General features: G+C 39.8%; 1 long non-coding RNA gene across 2 annotated transcripts in view; it reads left to right on the top strand.

Annotated features, from left to right (window-relative positions):
- LOC136832109 (uncharacterized) overlaps positions 1-15,216 on the top strand; it is a 71,336-nt gene extending 56,120 nt beyond the window's left edge. The window contains exons 2-5 of one of the 2 annotated variants that reach the window (XR_010851057.1): positions 2,916-3,097; positions 4,942-5,196; positions 7,623-7,682; positions 14,691-15,216. This is a non-coding gene — a long non-coding RNA (uncharacterized lncRNA). Of the gene's footprint in view, positions 1-2,915; positions 3,098-4,941; positions 7,683-14,690 lie in introns of those variants that run through there. The other variant, XR_010851056.1, reaches the window with a different exon arrangement.
- Positions 15,217-16,360: the final 1,144 nt, after the last annotated feature.

The following is a 16,360-nucleotide window of genomic DNA, read 5'->3' as shown; positions in this document are numbered from 1 at the left end:
CTCTTCCCAGGTAACTGTTTTTATGCATCTGCTATTCCTCTGTCTCCCTCCTTTCCTTCCTCAGTACAGTCTTCTCCAGTAGGAGGAGCTTCCGGACAGGTGATAACGCAGTTTCGGCAGAATTTGGCCTCAGGCGTTCCATGTTCCATCCCTTTGGGTATGCTCTACCCCTTGCTTCTGCTTCAAGCAGCTCCGGGAGTATCAGGTATTTCACAGGGTTTGCCTGTCGCTTCCAGTTCGGGCTTGCTCTCCGCAGTTTTGGCAGGGCTTGCGGTACCTCTTTGAGCGGTCTGCGGCTTTCATCACCTGCATTTTCCTCGGCGGTAACTCTCAGGGTAGCTTCTACCTCTTTCATTCTCCCTCCTTCTTCCATCCCTCCTGCAAGCGGTTTCGTTTGCACATCCTCCCTCAGGGTTTAGCAATGTGGGTTTGGCTATTCTTACTCGTCTTCCCCTTGGTAATAATGGGGAATCGGCTCTGGGTTTTCTCAGTTCAGCCTTCTCTTCTTCCTGGCGGGTTCAACTATGGGGATTCAGCTCCAGGTACCCGATTAGGTGTGGGTGCTCAGCATTCTGGTTAGGGTGGTCCGCCTATGGACTCATCATTGTCCGGGCTTCGTTCAGTTCCTCCTCCTTCGTCGGTCTTAGACTGTTCGGACATTGAGGAACAGGATTCTTATCCAGAGGTGCAGGAGATTCTGGTGGACTTAGAATGTGCTCTTGCCAGCAGTAACGATCACGGACACATGCTTGAATGTTACTTCTTTGTACCCTCAAGCAAGAGCTCCGGACCTCCTGATTTCGTCAATTCAGTCTTTTTTTTGGAGGCCTTTTATGCCACTAAGCCAGCACCTGCCTCTTTTTTGTGTTGGCTGGTTTGGTTCGATCGGGTTGGACAGGCTTTAGAGGAGGCGGACAGTCATTTAACATCGGTAGTGGCTTCTAATAAACAGGACTCTTCTCTCCTCTCTCCGTGTAAGACGATTTACGCAGTTCGAGGTAACCCTTCGGCAGGCATTAGGTTGCCATTCAGCGAATCAGTTGAGGCAATCTTGTCTTGGTCTCGTTCATTTAAAGTTCTTTATCTACAAGTGTTCGTTACCAGCAATCCAGCGGAGACGTCTTTTGTCCGGTGTGTGCATTAAAGTCTACAGTATATATTTATCAAAGGTGGAGAAACTCCATCTGTTTCCACGTACACTTCTTGTCTCTCAGTGGAATCCTTCCTGTCCACTGTCAAAAACTGCGATTAGTTACCTTGGAGGGAGGTGATTTCCCAGGCTGCTTCTTTGTTGTCTTCAGCTCTGTATTTCCCCGACCGCACAGTATTAGGAGTATGTCTACTTCATCTTCCTTTCTAAGGAATTACAGTATTCAGTGCCTTCTATTCTGGAGGCAGCTATTTGGAAGTCCATCTCAGTGTTTACTTCCTTTACTTAGAGATGTTCAATACGCCTCATTGTGTGTAGAGGCAAAGTCTACTATCTAGGGCACGTTCAGTTAGCTGAGGTGGTATTCACTTAATGCAGAGGTTTGGAGGGGTATTCTCTTAGTCCACATGTAGCGGCAAAGTCTATTACCTAGGGTGTGTTCATTTAGCTGAGGTGGTATTCACTTAGTGCAGAGATTCTTAGCTTAACCAGATAGAGGAATTCCTTTTAGTCTTTAGAATTCTTAGGCAGCAGTGATAGTATAATCACATGAACTTAGATTTAGTATGTTTTAAGTATCTTAGTCTTTGATGGTTTCCCTATGAGAGTTCAAGGGGATGCTCTCGTAGGCTAGGCTTTTTCATCAACACTGAGATACTTCTTCACTTGTCAGTCGTCAGGCCTTATCTGCATCCTAGGTGGTGGAGGGTAAGCGGCTCGGCACACTGCTTCATTTCCCTCCATACATGAGAGGCTCTGAATAGCCACATAGTAGGTTCACCATACTCCATACATGAGAGGTTCTGAAGAACCACATGGGAAGTCGACGGGCAGAGACAGTATGGACCTGACGGGCGATCAAAGTGCTCTCCAGCATGTCTCGTCACCAAAAGCATCGATTGATAAGGTGAATATATAACTAAATAGATATCCTATGCAGAGCAGATCGGTGAGCTGTCATCTCTGCGGTTGTAAAAGGGGGTGTGCCACAAACATAGATGGTTCTCCTGTAGGGACAGTGGCTCAGCACTCTGCCTCATTCTCCTCCATACATGAGAGGTTCTGAGGAACCACATGGAAGGTTGACAGACCGAGAGTACTGACCTAACTGCCGATCAAAGTACTCTCCAACATGTCTCTTCACTGAAAGCATTTGATTGATATGGTGAGTGTATGACTAAACGGATATCTTATGCAGAGCAGATTGGTGAGCTACCATCTCTGTGGTTGTCAAAGGGACGTGCAATAGAATTGATCCCTCCTCCTCCAAATGTTAATCAGGCGAATTCAGGTGTTCAGGGAGTGTATTGCAATATGAAGTTTTCATAATAAAACTAATATTGTAATACTTACCTGAGCACCTGAATGACTCCCACCCTCCTTTCCCCACATCAATTTTGACCTTGAATAAAGCAACTGACGAAAATGGGGCTTGTCGGCGCACTCCTGTGTCAGCGTTGCCAACCGTTTGTTATGGTAGCTCAAGTGACAAGATTTTACCTGCAGCGTTGGTAACGCTAGCTGTTAAAATGCCCACTATAGTGGGACGGGTAATTGAGAGTTGTTCAGTGTAGCGGGATTAAGGGCGAATTCAGGTGTTCAGGTAAGTATTACAATATTAGTTTTGTTATGAAAACTTCATAATAATAATAATTATACCTTATGGATTCAGAGTAGCCTAGTCAGGGCATCTTTAAAACAGGTATACTAAATTTCTGATGTTTCTAAAAATAGGTGCATATAGACTAACTTCTTTTTTCTTCAGGACACCTCAGTATGACAGGAAGAAGCGGAGGTAGTTAGAGAATTAGGGGGCATGACGTGTAGAAAGAGACGTAGAACACGCAAATGCCCAAGATAGAATTTCTGTGGATGTGAGAAAGACTCTAGCAGCCTACCCCATTGGAAGTTGGGGTGAACTTCGACTGTATTCACAAAAGTCAAACGGTAAAGTTATTTTCAACTTAGTGTTTATATTTTATATCAATGTTTGTGACGATAACCAGGGGAAAAGTCAGTTAATGGAAATATAAGAACTAGGAAGAGAATTAAATTACGGTATTAAGGTGTACAATATGTGAATGGAATCTGCTTGGTGTAAAGGTGTACAATATGTGAATGGAATCTGCTTGGTGTAAAGGTGTACAATATGTGAATGGAATCTGCTTGGTGTAAAGGTGTACATAGTTTTGTGATCATCAGACTTTCATGCTGTAGTTAAATTATTCCTTAGTGAACACTTTTCTCAGACAGGAAATCTGGATGTAAGAGGGTCACATTTTTTTATGAAATATGCAGACACTGTAATCGGGTACAGTATACTAATTTATCAGATAGAGATTTCATGACACCCAGGATAAAAGATTGGAAAGTGTTACATCTGCACGATTCTACATATTAGGTGAAAAGTTATTGACATTTTGGGGAGAGTAACTTCCAAGTTTTGTGGAAAATTAAACTAAGAAATAGGATCATTGCTGGTTTTTCAACTCATGGAACCGAACGTTACCTTGTGCTAACGTAACCTATCTTCTGTGGGTAAATTTAAGTGATACGTTGTATTTTTTTTATTGTGCAGACTGTCCAAATAAACTCCTGATGCTTAGAACTGTGTAATGCATATATACGTAATACCTTTTAGTGGCTGTATAGAAAATACCCAGTCAGATATGAAGTGATCACTTATTATGCAAACTGTTTAATGACTTATTTTTTCTAAGTATGACATGGAGAAGCTAACTGATAAAATGTCAGTTATGACTGTAATCCATGACCCCAGTTTTGGCTGGCAATTATGAGCAGAATTCACTAATAACAGTGCCTCAAATCATTGTAGAATGTTAGGAACTTGGGTAACTAATGCTGTATACAAGAAAATCATATGATAACGATGTAGCAGTGAATTGTCTACAAAAGAGTAATCACCATACCAGCATCACTGTTGAGTAGGTTTTGGTTATGTCAGAAAACTGGAAGTTATCCTTTTTCCCCTTTGTAGAGAATTTACGAGTTGGCAGCAGCCTTTGGCATAACCAAACACTTTGGTGACATAGTACGCCTTCAAGCATTGCCTTTCATTTATCTGCTTCTTAGGTTCTTTTGTTTTCTCCATCAATGCTGACAGGAAGGAAATTCTTTTGTTGTTATATGAGGCACTGAATTTTTTGGGCCATAGACCTTGCCTCAATTGTACAGTTCCTCTGTATGTATTTGGAAATAGGAGAAGGTTTTGTATCTGAAATGAAATAAGGTGGTTAAATGTCTGTGCATTTTCTCGTAACTATCAGAAAAGTGACGTCATTCATGGCTGTTTCCTGTTAGGATGAAAATGCAACAGTGCAGTACCATGAAAGACTGCGCCCCAAAACCACTTAGGCATTTTATACCAGACTGCAAATGAGAACTCTGACCAAAGGTTCTCCTCTCAGTAGAGACAGTATAATCACTACAATGAGAAAAAAACTGTAAACAATTCTCTCTTCAGTTAAAGCAAATAGCTAACTGCTTCATTTTGGGTATTAGGCAGAGGCGTAACAAAAGGTTTATGTATTCTGTGAATGGAGATAAAGTATTGTAAACCTGTTCTTTGTTGATAGAGATGTCAATATACAATTTTACTCGCAGGAAGAATTCTGGCTATTGTATTTTGTATTCATATCATTAACATAAAATTAAATGTTCTGGTCAGAACATGTCTTATTAAGGCAAGGGTATTTTAGGTAACTGCATTAGTTTATTGTGTGAAAGTGTCCAAATTATGACACTGAATTTATACTTTTTTTTAATTACAGGTTACTTGAAGTTGAAAATATACTGTTCATCCTAATCAGCAACCACCTTCAAGTTATATATAAGTTGTCAAGTAGGCATATTTGAATGGAGTTTGGATTGAATTTAACATTGCCAAGAGTGCGTTTTGGGGACATTGCTTACACGACCGCTAACACCCACAGCATCATCCATTTAAGGAGATTCGATTCAGTCAACTGCTAGGCTCACTGTACCTCACTCACTTGTCTTGAGTCAGAAATTACAAATAACAGGAGGTAAAGTCTTAGAAGTTAGATGCCTAATGTGACAAGAGACCAGAGGTAACTGCTGAAGAGTAAAAGAGAGAGAAAGCGATGCACTTGGGCCTGGAGGGATACCCAGGAGACTCTTCAGTACTATGTACTTTGTAGTGGGGCTCAAGCTTATACGTCCATCTTGGATTTACTTCAGGTCAATTCTAAGATCATCAGTGTGTGTATCGTATCACTGGTTACCGATGTAATTTCCATGTCAGTATTTTACACACCTTTGTTCACATTCATATGTCAAGTTTTCCTCATGTGAGGTTAGATCTCTGAAAAGTTTTCTTCATTTCCTATACTTAGTGGACTTAGTCAGAATTCCCTTGTGGTTTCAGACCATGCCTTACCATCATTGTAAACTTAGTTGTGCTAGCTTTGAATTTCAGTCCTTAACTGCGTATTCCAGTCCCCAGTCTTTCAAAAAATATTGTAAGACTTCTTCCTCAGAGACAGTCGTTAACATCAGGACGTCAGCATACAGTAGCACCTTTGGGGCCTCCCTTTTTTCATTTCTCTGTAACTTTTTCTATGATTATTATTAGTGATGATGGACCCTGTGCTGATCTGTGACGGACACCAGTGGTTATCTCAGATTCCCTGGATGTTTCTGCCACTATATTCAAACAAGTTCTCACATCAGGATTAAGTTCCAACGCTTGTTTGGTAAAGTCCTCTTGTGCTCTTAGCCTTCGCAAGGCCCCATCTAATTGCTTGTTCGGGTACCCTGTTCGGTGCTTTTTCGAGGTATACTAACATATAATTTCCTTTTCTTGCATGATTCTTTTTATGTAGTCATTGGTTTTTAATAGATTTTTCTATATTTCTTTGATCATCCATACTCATGTACACTGTGTTTCAGCAGTCTTCCTCCCTCTCAGTAGTTTGCTCATTATCGTGAGTTGCCTAAACCTTCAATATAATTTGTGTGATCTTTCTTCTCGTTCTTCTAGTCCCACCCCCTCTGTAATTCTGCCTTAAAGTGCCGTGCCCTATTTCATTATTGTAACTGCCTTTTTGTTTACATTTATGTATAGTACAGTATATGCATTTGTTGATGTTATGCAGGTATCTATTTCCATTACGTCTGTTCCACATAGGATATTCTATCCTGAGATTTACTGGCTCTCCAGACTTATTGCAGATGCAGTGTTTGCTCATTTTGAATAGACATTTACTCCCATGTACTTTCGTTCAGCTCGTTAACAAATTAATTCTCTTGCTGATTTAATTATATGTGAAGGGTTCTTTTTTGATTCTTCTAATTCAACATCCTTCAGATCATAATCTTTCCCTTCACAGAAGAATCTTGAGGCCTTCACTGTTCTGCCTTTTCTCTTCCTTATTATTCCAACCATTCTCCTCCCCTGATTCCATATGTACCACACGACCATCATCATCTAGTCACCTGCATCTTGATTTCCCTCCCCTTCTCATAGACCTTGCTATCCTCTTCTGCCTATTCTTCTCCAGAATTTGAAGTCTTCTTATTTCTGTGTACCTCTGAATCTTAGCCTTTATCAGGGAATGCATGCGAGTGCTCAGGTCACGAGTTCCATGATGTCTTACTGGTTCTTGGCTGTAGGAAGTAACTGATGTTTTCGATCTGTGACTCTGTAGGGCCTGTAGGAGGCCATCAATTACATTGCAACTTGTGTGGCTCGCTGCAGATGGTACTGAAGATTCTCTTCAGCATCTCTTCGACCCACTGCACTTCTTTTTGCCTTTTACTTTTCATCTTGGCTTTGTTTGGTTTTAAATTTTCATTTTTTTATATTTATTGTACATTGTATAGTCCTTTATCATTCACAAAGATTGCTAAGCCTTGCCATTTTCAAGATAGACAAACGGGCTTCTTGTGTAGGACTTCGATTCCATGTAGAAGAACTGAGGCCAATTATGTTTTATAACAATGTTAACTCATAATGTTGTCCCCTCCTGTTCATAAATTTTGTCAAAATCCTCAGCCTTTTTAGATATATCTGTTTATACATTATTTCAAGAATGCGGTTCATTAGATAAAATTTAAATTTTGCATTTAAAAACAAAACCATTCAATTCAGCCTCATGAAAGTAAAGTGTTTTGTCTAGGTTTCCCAAATTTACCTCATAGTAATACAGAATGTCTCCTCAGGCAAGCCTGTGAGGGTCTAGCAAAGTGACTTTGTGGCTTTGTTCAAATACTTTTATATGTCAGAATTGTTAAGGTGCCATGTCTTATATTTTTGTGATAGAATAGTTAATGTTCTCATTTTTTTTTTTGTGGGTAATTTTATTTTTAAGAGCATATATTTCATTTAAGTATTCTCGTTTGTACCATAATGTTGCTTTTTCTGGCACTTCTTTCTTACCTTGTCGTTTTTAGTTAAAGGAAAAATTGATGTTATATTTTATTTTTTCAGTGCTTAATTGCAATGCACAACAGCAACCATGACTAAAGATTAAGCTGTGAAGAAGAAAAGGTGTAGTTTATTTTTCACTTTGTTGTGCTGTTTAGTTCATTTTAGTTATGTCTCATCTTAAATATTAATCATTTCATCAAATATTACAAATCTAATTATTGCAATACACTCCCTGACCACCTGAATTAGCCCTGGTTACCCACCAGCCCGAACTATATCCCCGTAACTTTTACTCACTAATTGGGTAAATACTGTCAACGTTACCAACGCTTACAGGAAATCTTGTCAAGATGAGTTACCTGAAGCACCGTTGGCAGCGCTGCTGCAAGTCCCAACCGCGCGAGGCCGGGTTCCCCAATTACTTTCTGTTCACCTTGCTACATGGAGGTTTCCTGCTTCAGGCGAACTTTTGGTTATTAGCCCGACCCCCGTATACTGACTTTATTGATATTGGATAACGACTTGGACCGGTTTTTTGCCTTTTTTTCTCCTGGATTGTTCTGTCGCCTGGCATTGGATTTTTCTCTCCTGTCTGGACTCTGGCTCGTTTTGGACTCGCGATGGATAGATTGGATAAAAAGACGCCCCCCTTGGATAGCGCAACTGCTTCAGCTTCGGCTACAACTACTGCGACCGACACCGCAACTGCTGGAGACGCTGCAACTCACTGATCGTGCACAGCTTGTAAACGTAGGATGAGTACCCTCAAGCACGGTAGATATTCAGTTTGGATAGCTTGTAGGAAGGTGCAATGTAGCTTAACTTTGAGATGTGACGAATGTAGGTCATGATCAAAAGATCAAATGGAGGATTATGTTAAGCATAGAAAATCTCTAGCTTCCAAGAGCAAACGCGGGGAACCAGATGTAGAAACTGAGAGTTTAGATAAAGAAGCTATAAAATCGGAGTTATTCAGGAAGTCGGAAGATAAATTATCAGCTAGCATGACAAATTTATTTTCCAGTTTTGTGTCTAAGTTATCAGAATTCAAAGAACAAAATATAGGTAATAGGGAAACAGAAACTAACCGTTCTTTTTCAGCTCCCCTGCCTGTTCCAGAACCAGCCCTAACGGGTGCCAGGGGTCATGGAGAACCGCAAACCTCGAAGGTAGGATCTTCCGGACCCCCGGCGCGGAGCAGGCAGTGTTAGCAGCAGATTTCCCCCTTTCTTCGGATAGTGTAAGTCCACAGACGAATAGGGATAGTGAGGTAGCAAAAAGTGTAGGAGAGAAGTTGAAGGTGCGGTGTTTTTCGGGGGCAGGTGTAATTAAGGCTCTGGGATTTCTGTTAGATCCAGCAGCGGTTCTTTTTCCGGCTGCAGTCTCCTTGCAACAAAATGTTGCTAAATTGGTTGAGGAGGATGTAGACTCAGTAGTAAGTCTGCCAGGTTTGGTAAGGTCGGAGGATTTCCCTTCCTCTTCGAGAGTTCCTTTTCCCTCTGGGGATAAATTTTCATTGGTTGGTGATGGATAATTTGATTGGACATTAAATGTAGCAGAATATAATGCTAATTTACTGGGTCTTTCTAAAGGGTATAGGTCATTGGCCAGACAGTGTTTTAATACGGGTATTCGAATATCCAAGATCATGTGATGAAGAATTTCCCGGAATTCTCAAATGATGTATTGCAGGATTATCAGGGAGGACCGGAATCCGTATATTTTCTTTCTCTAAAATCTATGGCCCCGTCTGTAACCTCAGATTTCTCCCTATCCTCTACGGCTTCCAAACCTCCTTCCACTACTCTTTCTCAACCTTCCCTCTCTAGCCACCTCTCGGGGAACATTCAGGGTGCTTTGGTAGCTCACCCGGCATCTATGTCATTAGCGGGTTTGTCTTCGGTGCCATCCGCGGCGAATCCTCTACCATTGCAGGCTTCTCATCTAGTTGCTGTGGCAGTTGGCGGTGCGCCTGCTGCGGCGTTTAATTCTGCGGTTCCGATAGTTTCCGCAATTCCCCGGTACCTAAGATGTCTGGTGTTTCGTCTTCTGTTTCTTTGGGTTCAGTACCTCGTAATCTTCCATTCGAAACCCTTTCGAGATCGGGGCCAGTTGGAACGTTCTTTACCTGCCCAACATCGTCGACAGGAGCTCCGGTAGTATAACTCCGAGTGTAGCATCTTCCTTTCTTCTTCCTTAGGTTCCTCCTTTTTCAACTTTTCCGACAGGTTCCTCTGTCCCTCCTGCTAAGGCGGTCTATGTAGGTTCGGGTTTGATTTCGGGTAATCAGGGACCCTTTCCCTCTTCTTCTCTAAGTAGGGGGCCTTCTGTTCCGGGTCCCCAGGCTCATGCGACCCTGCTACATCCGGGTTTGCGTGGTGCGGGTGTTGCGGTCTCTCCGCTCTCAGGAGTGGGCGTTGTCCGCCCAGGTGTGACCGACCCAGGCGTTGTGTCATCATCTTTGGAGGGTGCGAGCTTTGCACAACCTATTTTGGGGACTCCCAATATGTTCAGGACTGATTCGTCAGGTGTCCGTATTGCGCACCCAGGGGTGTCGTGTTCCGGATCATCAGGTTCAACGTTTGTTAGGGGTCAGTCCGTCTCATTTCCGGTTTCGGCTCAGTCGGACCAATTCGACAGAGACTATTCCTGTGAAGAAGAGGATCAGATACCGGAGGCTAGTTTTCCTTCGGCAAATGAGTCTGAATACAGACGGATGTTAGGCTTTATCCACTCGCTGTATCCACAGTCCAAGACTCCGGAGGAGCTGACACAGCATAATCAAGCGATGTTCGAGTTGCTTTATGCAACGAAGCCGGTGGTAACACAGTCACCAAAGAATCTAGTCTGGTTTGGCAGGGTTGAGCAGGCTTTGAGAGAGGCTGACAGTAGGTTGGCAGTAGTGATAGGATCAGGTAAGCAGGATTCAGCCTTGCTTCCTATTCAGAAGGGCTCTTATGGGGTCGCAGGCTGAAATTAAATTGATCCCCCCACCTTAAAATTTTGTTAATCAGGCTAATTCATGTGTTTAGGGAGTGTATTGCAATATGAAGTTTTCATAATAAAACTAATATTGTAATACTTACCTGAACACCTGAATGATTCCCACTCTCCTACCCACTTTAATTTGATTAGTGAATTACGCAATTGGGGAACCCGGCTTTGCGCGGCTGGGCCTTGCAGCAGCGCTGCCAACGGTGCTTCAGGTAACTCATCTTGACAAGATTTCCTGTAAGCGTTGGTAACGCTGACAGTTAATTACCCAATTAGTGAGTAAAAGTTAGGGGATATAGTTCGGGCTGGTGGGTAACCAGGGCTAATTCAGGTGTTCAGGTAATATTACAATATTAGTTTTATTATGAAAATTTCATTTTGCGGTGTTTATCATTTAGTTGTGTACAGTAATTTCTTAGCTTCGATGGTTCATTTGTGTATATGAAATAGTCAGGAGGGGTAATTTGTCAGTGATTATTCCTTTTAGAACACTGTTATTAACTGTCAAGAAAAAGCCAATGTATATACAAGTCTTTTGTGTGAGATTTCAAGATTATTTCTTCGAGAAGCAGCAGCAAATTCTATCAACTTCTCTCTAAGATGTCTATGTATAGCATTCCTCTTTGTCATTACAAGCCCATTTCGATAACCTAAACTTATTTGTGTGACTTTTTAAATATAATCCACTGTAAAAGGAAAAGGAAGACATCAGGCACTGGAGGGTTAGTACTTTTGCATTAGTGTTTGACTTTTCTCAGTTGACTGGTGATTGCTCAGCAGTTTTGATTGGAACACATTAATAGATGTGTAGTAGGCTGTATGACTTCAGACACTTTTCAAGTACCTACCTTCATTCAACTCCTTTTTTTTTTTGATAGACTGATTTGTTTATACCCCCTTTTCAGCAAGATCCATTTCAGGTTTGGTCTCTTTTTCTGAAATTTGTTCAAGTGTCCTATGTTTCAGTGAGTCACAGTTATTATTGCTGCTCATTCTGATCAGTTAAGAAAGTTAAAAAAAGTCTTCACTGTTCGGTTTCAATTTGTGTATTTCACTGACTTATCTCTGAGTAGCTTGAATTTCAAGTCAGTGGCCCTTGTGGGCTTGTTCATCTTATATTTAAAGTCAGTGGCCCTTGTGGGCTTGTTCAGCTTGTATTTCAAGTCCATGGCCCATGTGGGCTTGTTCCATATGAATAGGGTTCATTTTTTAATAATAATAATAAATACATAACAGCAGTACCAGCAGAGATGCTTCATTTAATTATGGCTACTTCTGCCCAGCAGCTGCAACAGAGTAGGTTTCTGTGTCGTCTATCTTCCTTTTCATTGTCATGTCCAGTGCTAACTTGCCTATCGTGAAGACATTTCTGAGGTTTCCTTCTGTCACGTCTTTCAGGAGCCATCCACTTGTTTTGGAAGAATTGCATTCCAGTTCCTGACCCCTTTTGCCATTGGGGGTCTTGGATTTCTTTATGCCCTACTATCCAGGGATCTCCCTATTTGGTCTTCTCTGGATCCTTTCATCTGGTTGGCATTGCAGCAGCCTAGTTTAAAGTAACGAGTTTGTAAAAAAAAAAAAATGTGATTGTTTTTATACGAAAACCTGTTTCTTGTAAGCAAATTCCCCTCCTCCTGACCCCTTGGTTATTTCACAAATTGATCCATCTCATCCAAACAATGATTTGGTCAGCCACCAGTTGCATTGTGGAATAATGAATCTGACAATAACAAATTAAAACGAACTGTTGTATTTTTGTGGTCTTCTTTCCTAAAATAATGCTACATTGAAGCAATATCATCCCTTCTTCGAACTGATCATGCTCATCTGACCCATGGCTGCTTGGTGAATAACTCAAGGATAAAAGAATTCCAGATTGAAGTACTAGAATATTATCCCTTCTTCGAATTGATCATGCTCATCTGACCCATATCTATTTGATGAATAACCCACATTACTCGATCCCTGAATGCAGAAAATGCAGATCAACACTTGCAATCAAACGTATCTTAAGTAATAGTCCAACTTTCAATTAGCAAATTGCTCCAAGTATTGAAAACAACTCTAAGAAAGGAATTCTGCCAGAATCGTTGACCTTTTCAGTTTCTCCAATTATTAAGTAATATAGTTTACTAAGAGCAAACACTTCAAGCCAAAAATGATTTAGTAGTCTGGATAAACTACTGTATTTATTAATAAGATAAACCACCAGCAACCTTACTGTCTCTTGCTTGCATGTGCTAGCTTACCGGACCAAACTGCCTCTTTTTTTTTGTCTACAGTGTATTTTGGTGTCCGGGACTTTGCACTGCACACATAAGGCCAGGTTAAGCTACTGGGTTAGCAAAGGAAGAGTAATTCCATTTCTAAAAGAATTATATTTTCACAGCTGTTTGGGGTTTGGTAAAATACTTTGTAAGATAGACACAGGACCTCTTTCTCTCCTTATGCTGACTTATTGTGCATCCCTTGCTATATTTTGCTCCTATTTTTTCTACTTATTTATGAGTGTGTTAATTTTTCTTTCTTTTTTAATAAGTGAACTCCTCTTTCCATATTGCCCATTACCTTCTGTTACATCTTTCTAATGAACACCATATTCGATGGAAGCTTGAATATCAAGTCAATGGCCCTTGTGGGCTTGTTCTATATGAATAGGGTTCATCTTCTGAATAATTAATAATAATAATAATAATAATAATAATAATAATAATTTTGGTAGTTCATTGTATTTCCTACAGCTCTCACCTGTCACTTGGAAACAGATTCTTTAGATGAGTATTCCCCTTTTAGTGTGATTCTGTGCATAAATAAAATATTAAATTAGTCTTTCTTCAAGAAAAGTTAGGGAAAACTGTCACTCAAAGAAATAGTGTTAAAGTCAGACAAGCAACTGTTACAATGGTCTTTCTGCTCTGATGCAGTCTGTAATAAAGAATGTTAGATACCCTTTGAGGATACGATATAATGAAGTTTATCTATGTAATATTATTAAGAGAATATGGTAAGATGATACAGATTTTATATATTTTTTTATCATGGATAGGAGTAAAATTTACATGTAAAGAGAATTTGTAAAATTATTCAGATTTTATATTTTTGTCACACTTTAGGCTATGTGACTAAAAACTTTTGGAATTGTAATTGTGAATGTTTTCATATTTGATACTTTTTTTAAATGTCTTGTTTTATTTATTTTACTTTTTTGAATGTCTTGTTTTATTTATTTTACTTTTTTTAATGTCTTGTTTTATTTATTGCTAATATACTGTTCTCTCTCTCTCTCTCTCTCTCTCTCTCTCTCTCTCTCTCTCTCTCTCTCTCTCTCTCTCTCTCTCTCTCTCTCTCGTAATATTTCATTGTTGAGTGGTAAAACTTTCTCTCTCTCTCTCCCTTGTAATATTTCATTGTTGAGTGGTAAAACTTTCTCTCTCTCTCCCTTGTAATATTTCATTGTTGAGTGGTAAAACTTTCTCCTCTCTCTCTCTCTCTCTGGTAATGTTTCATTCGAGAAAGGTAAAACTCACTCTCATATATTCCTGGTAATGTATTATTATCGAGTAGTATAGGTCTGTCTCTTGTAATATTTCATTGTTGAGTGGTAAAACTTTCTCTCTCTCTCTCTCTCTCTTGTAGTATGTCGTTGTTGAGTGGTATAACTCACTCACTCTCTCTCTTGTAATCTTTCACTTTAGGAAGGTAAAACTCACTCACTCTTATATTTCTCGTAATATTTCACTGTAAAGTGGTACAACAAACCCTCTCTTCTAAGCTCAATGTTTCACTTTAGTGTGATAAACACTCACTGGGCAAGAATATCTGTCTCTCTCTCTCTTGCTAATATTTTTCCTAATATTTCGTCTTGGTGTGCCAAAATTCTCTATCTCATCTATTTCTCAAAATATTTCATTGTAGAGTGGTAAAATATCTCTCTCTCGCTCTCATTCCTGGTAATGAATCACTGTCGAGTAGTAAAGGTCTCTCTCTCTCTCTCTCTCTCTCTCTCTCTCTCTCTCTCTCTCTCTCTCTCTCTCTCTCTCTCTCTCTCTCTCTCGTAATATTTCACTATGAAGCGGTAAAAGTTTTACCGAAAAACTCTCTCCCTTCTCTTTCTTGTAATATTCCATTTTTCAGTGGTAGAGCGGTTAAAGTTCTGAGTTTGCCCGCTGTTTCTCCGCTTCTGACGTCGCATCGAACAAGTTCGATCGTGTGGATGCAGCCTAAGTCAATGCTTAAGCAAAGCTTCAACAAGTCTTGCCTAAAACTTAAGAATATAGGTAGCCTACAAATGGTCTTTCTTAAACGCGAAACTTATGAAGATACAGAAAAAGTCTTAAAATTACCACATGAATTTAGAAAAAGGTGAAGTTAGTACTACTACTAAGTGACGTAATCAAAGAAATTTCCCGTAGGTTATGAATGAATATTTGATGGCATCACAGGTCGTGACGTAATTGTATTAAAGTAACCGTTTGTGACGTCATTGACAATACCAAGTGACGTCATCAAAGACTACAGGCTCTGCAGAAGGGCTTGCGTGAATTGTGACGTCATAGGCTTTGACGTAATTGTACCATTCAAAATAATGTGACGTCATGGGTGACGTAGGAATCCCTGTATGAACATTGTAGAATATAGAGGAAATAAAAACAGAAATAACCGGACGCTCTTTTATTTAAATCCAAAAAATAATTTCATATTTAGAGGAGGAACTCAATGATAATCAAAATAAAAAACCTAATTTTTTATTTTGCCCTTTGGAGCCAGCATTGCAAAGGCCCGAAGCGGGGAATGCCCCTGGCAGGAGGTATACACCCAGTCGGTTACCAACTTTGAAGCGGACCCAAAGGGCTTAAGTTTTCTAAGCTGACAGTTGATTACCGAGATGGGAAAACCCTCATATACTTCCCTCGCGGTATCCCAGATGTATGTTTTTCTGTGCCACTAGTGAGGAATGTTATAGAAACCCTTTTAAATGTCAAAGAAAACTTTTTAAGTACAGAGGTACCAAGATCAGAGTGGTCAAGTCCCCACTGAGACAAGCCTTAGCTTACGTTTTACTCATATGACTGTGATTTCGTACTTAAGCAAATGCTGGCTTGATCAGAGTGTCTGGTTAAATATGGTGTGGAAACCCCGTAGACTTGTATGGCCATAATTTCGTTACGGAACATGCTGTACAACGGCTAAAAATATTCAATCCAGTTATCTGGGAAGAATATGTAATAAAATCTACGGGACGTAAACATACACTACGACATTCTGCTTTCCGTTTTCTTTGAGATTTTGAATTTCACTTATTTAGAAAATGAGTCTTTTACTCAGCCATCATAGCAAACCGAGAAGGAACACTAAGCAATAGCCTAAAAAAAAAAATGAAATTGGCAATTTTAACTTGATAATTCTATCATTTGATTTCGTTCCTTCAAATACCTTTACCTGGCTCACTTTTTCCATGTAAATTTTGATGAAAAACTGCACTTCATTATAATGTGTAAAACATCACGTTCAATGATTAGAGAGTAATTTTTGGGGGGGCAGAGCAACAAAGATTTCAGTTTGACAGAGCTCGTAAAATGGGGAGTTACATACAGTAATTAACTTTAATCTTTTTACAGCATTTTTGCTGATTAATTTCAATTCTTCAAAATCATATTTTGCTGCATTCTCATGTTTTAAGCTATATAGTTTCTTCCTTTATATTTATATAAATACAAATTTAGCTGCAATTTCAGTGATTTTAAATTATTTGCTTATTAACATTGTAAGCACAAAAAAAAATTCAGTTACATGGGAGAAAATTT

This window comes from Macrobrachium rosenbergii, chromosome 49, assembly GCF_040412425.1.
Source record: "Macrobrachium rosenbergii isolate ZJJX-2024 chromosome 49, ASM4041242v1, whole genome shotgun sequence".
Taxonomy (NCBI): Eukaryota; Metazoa; Arthropoda; class Malacostraca; order Decapoda; family Palaemonidae; genus Macrobrachium; species Macrobrachium rosenbergii.
The sequence above is the reverse complement of the archived record's forward strand: the minus strand, read 5'-3'. Positions and strand labels throughout refer to the sequence as shown.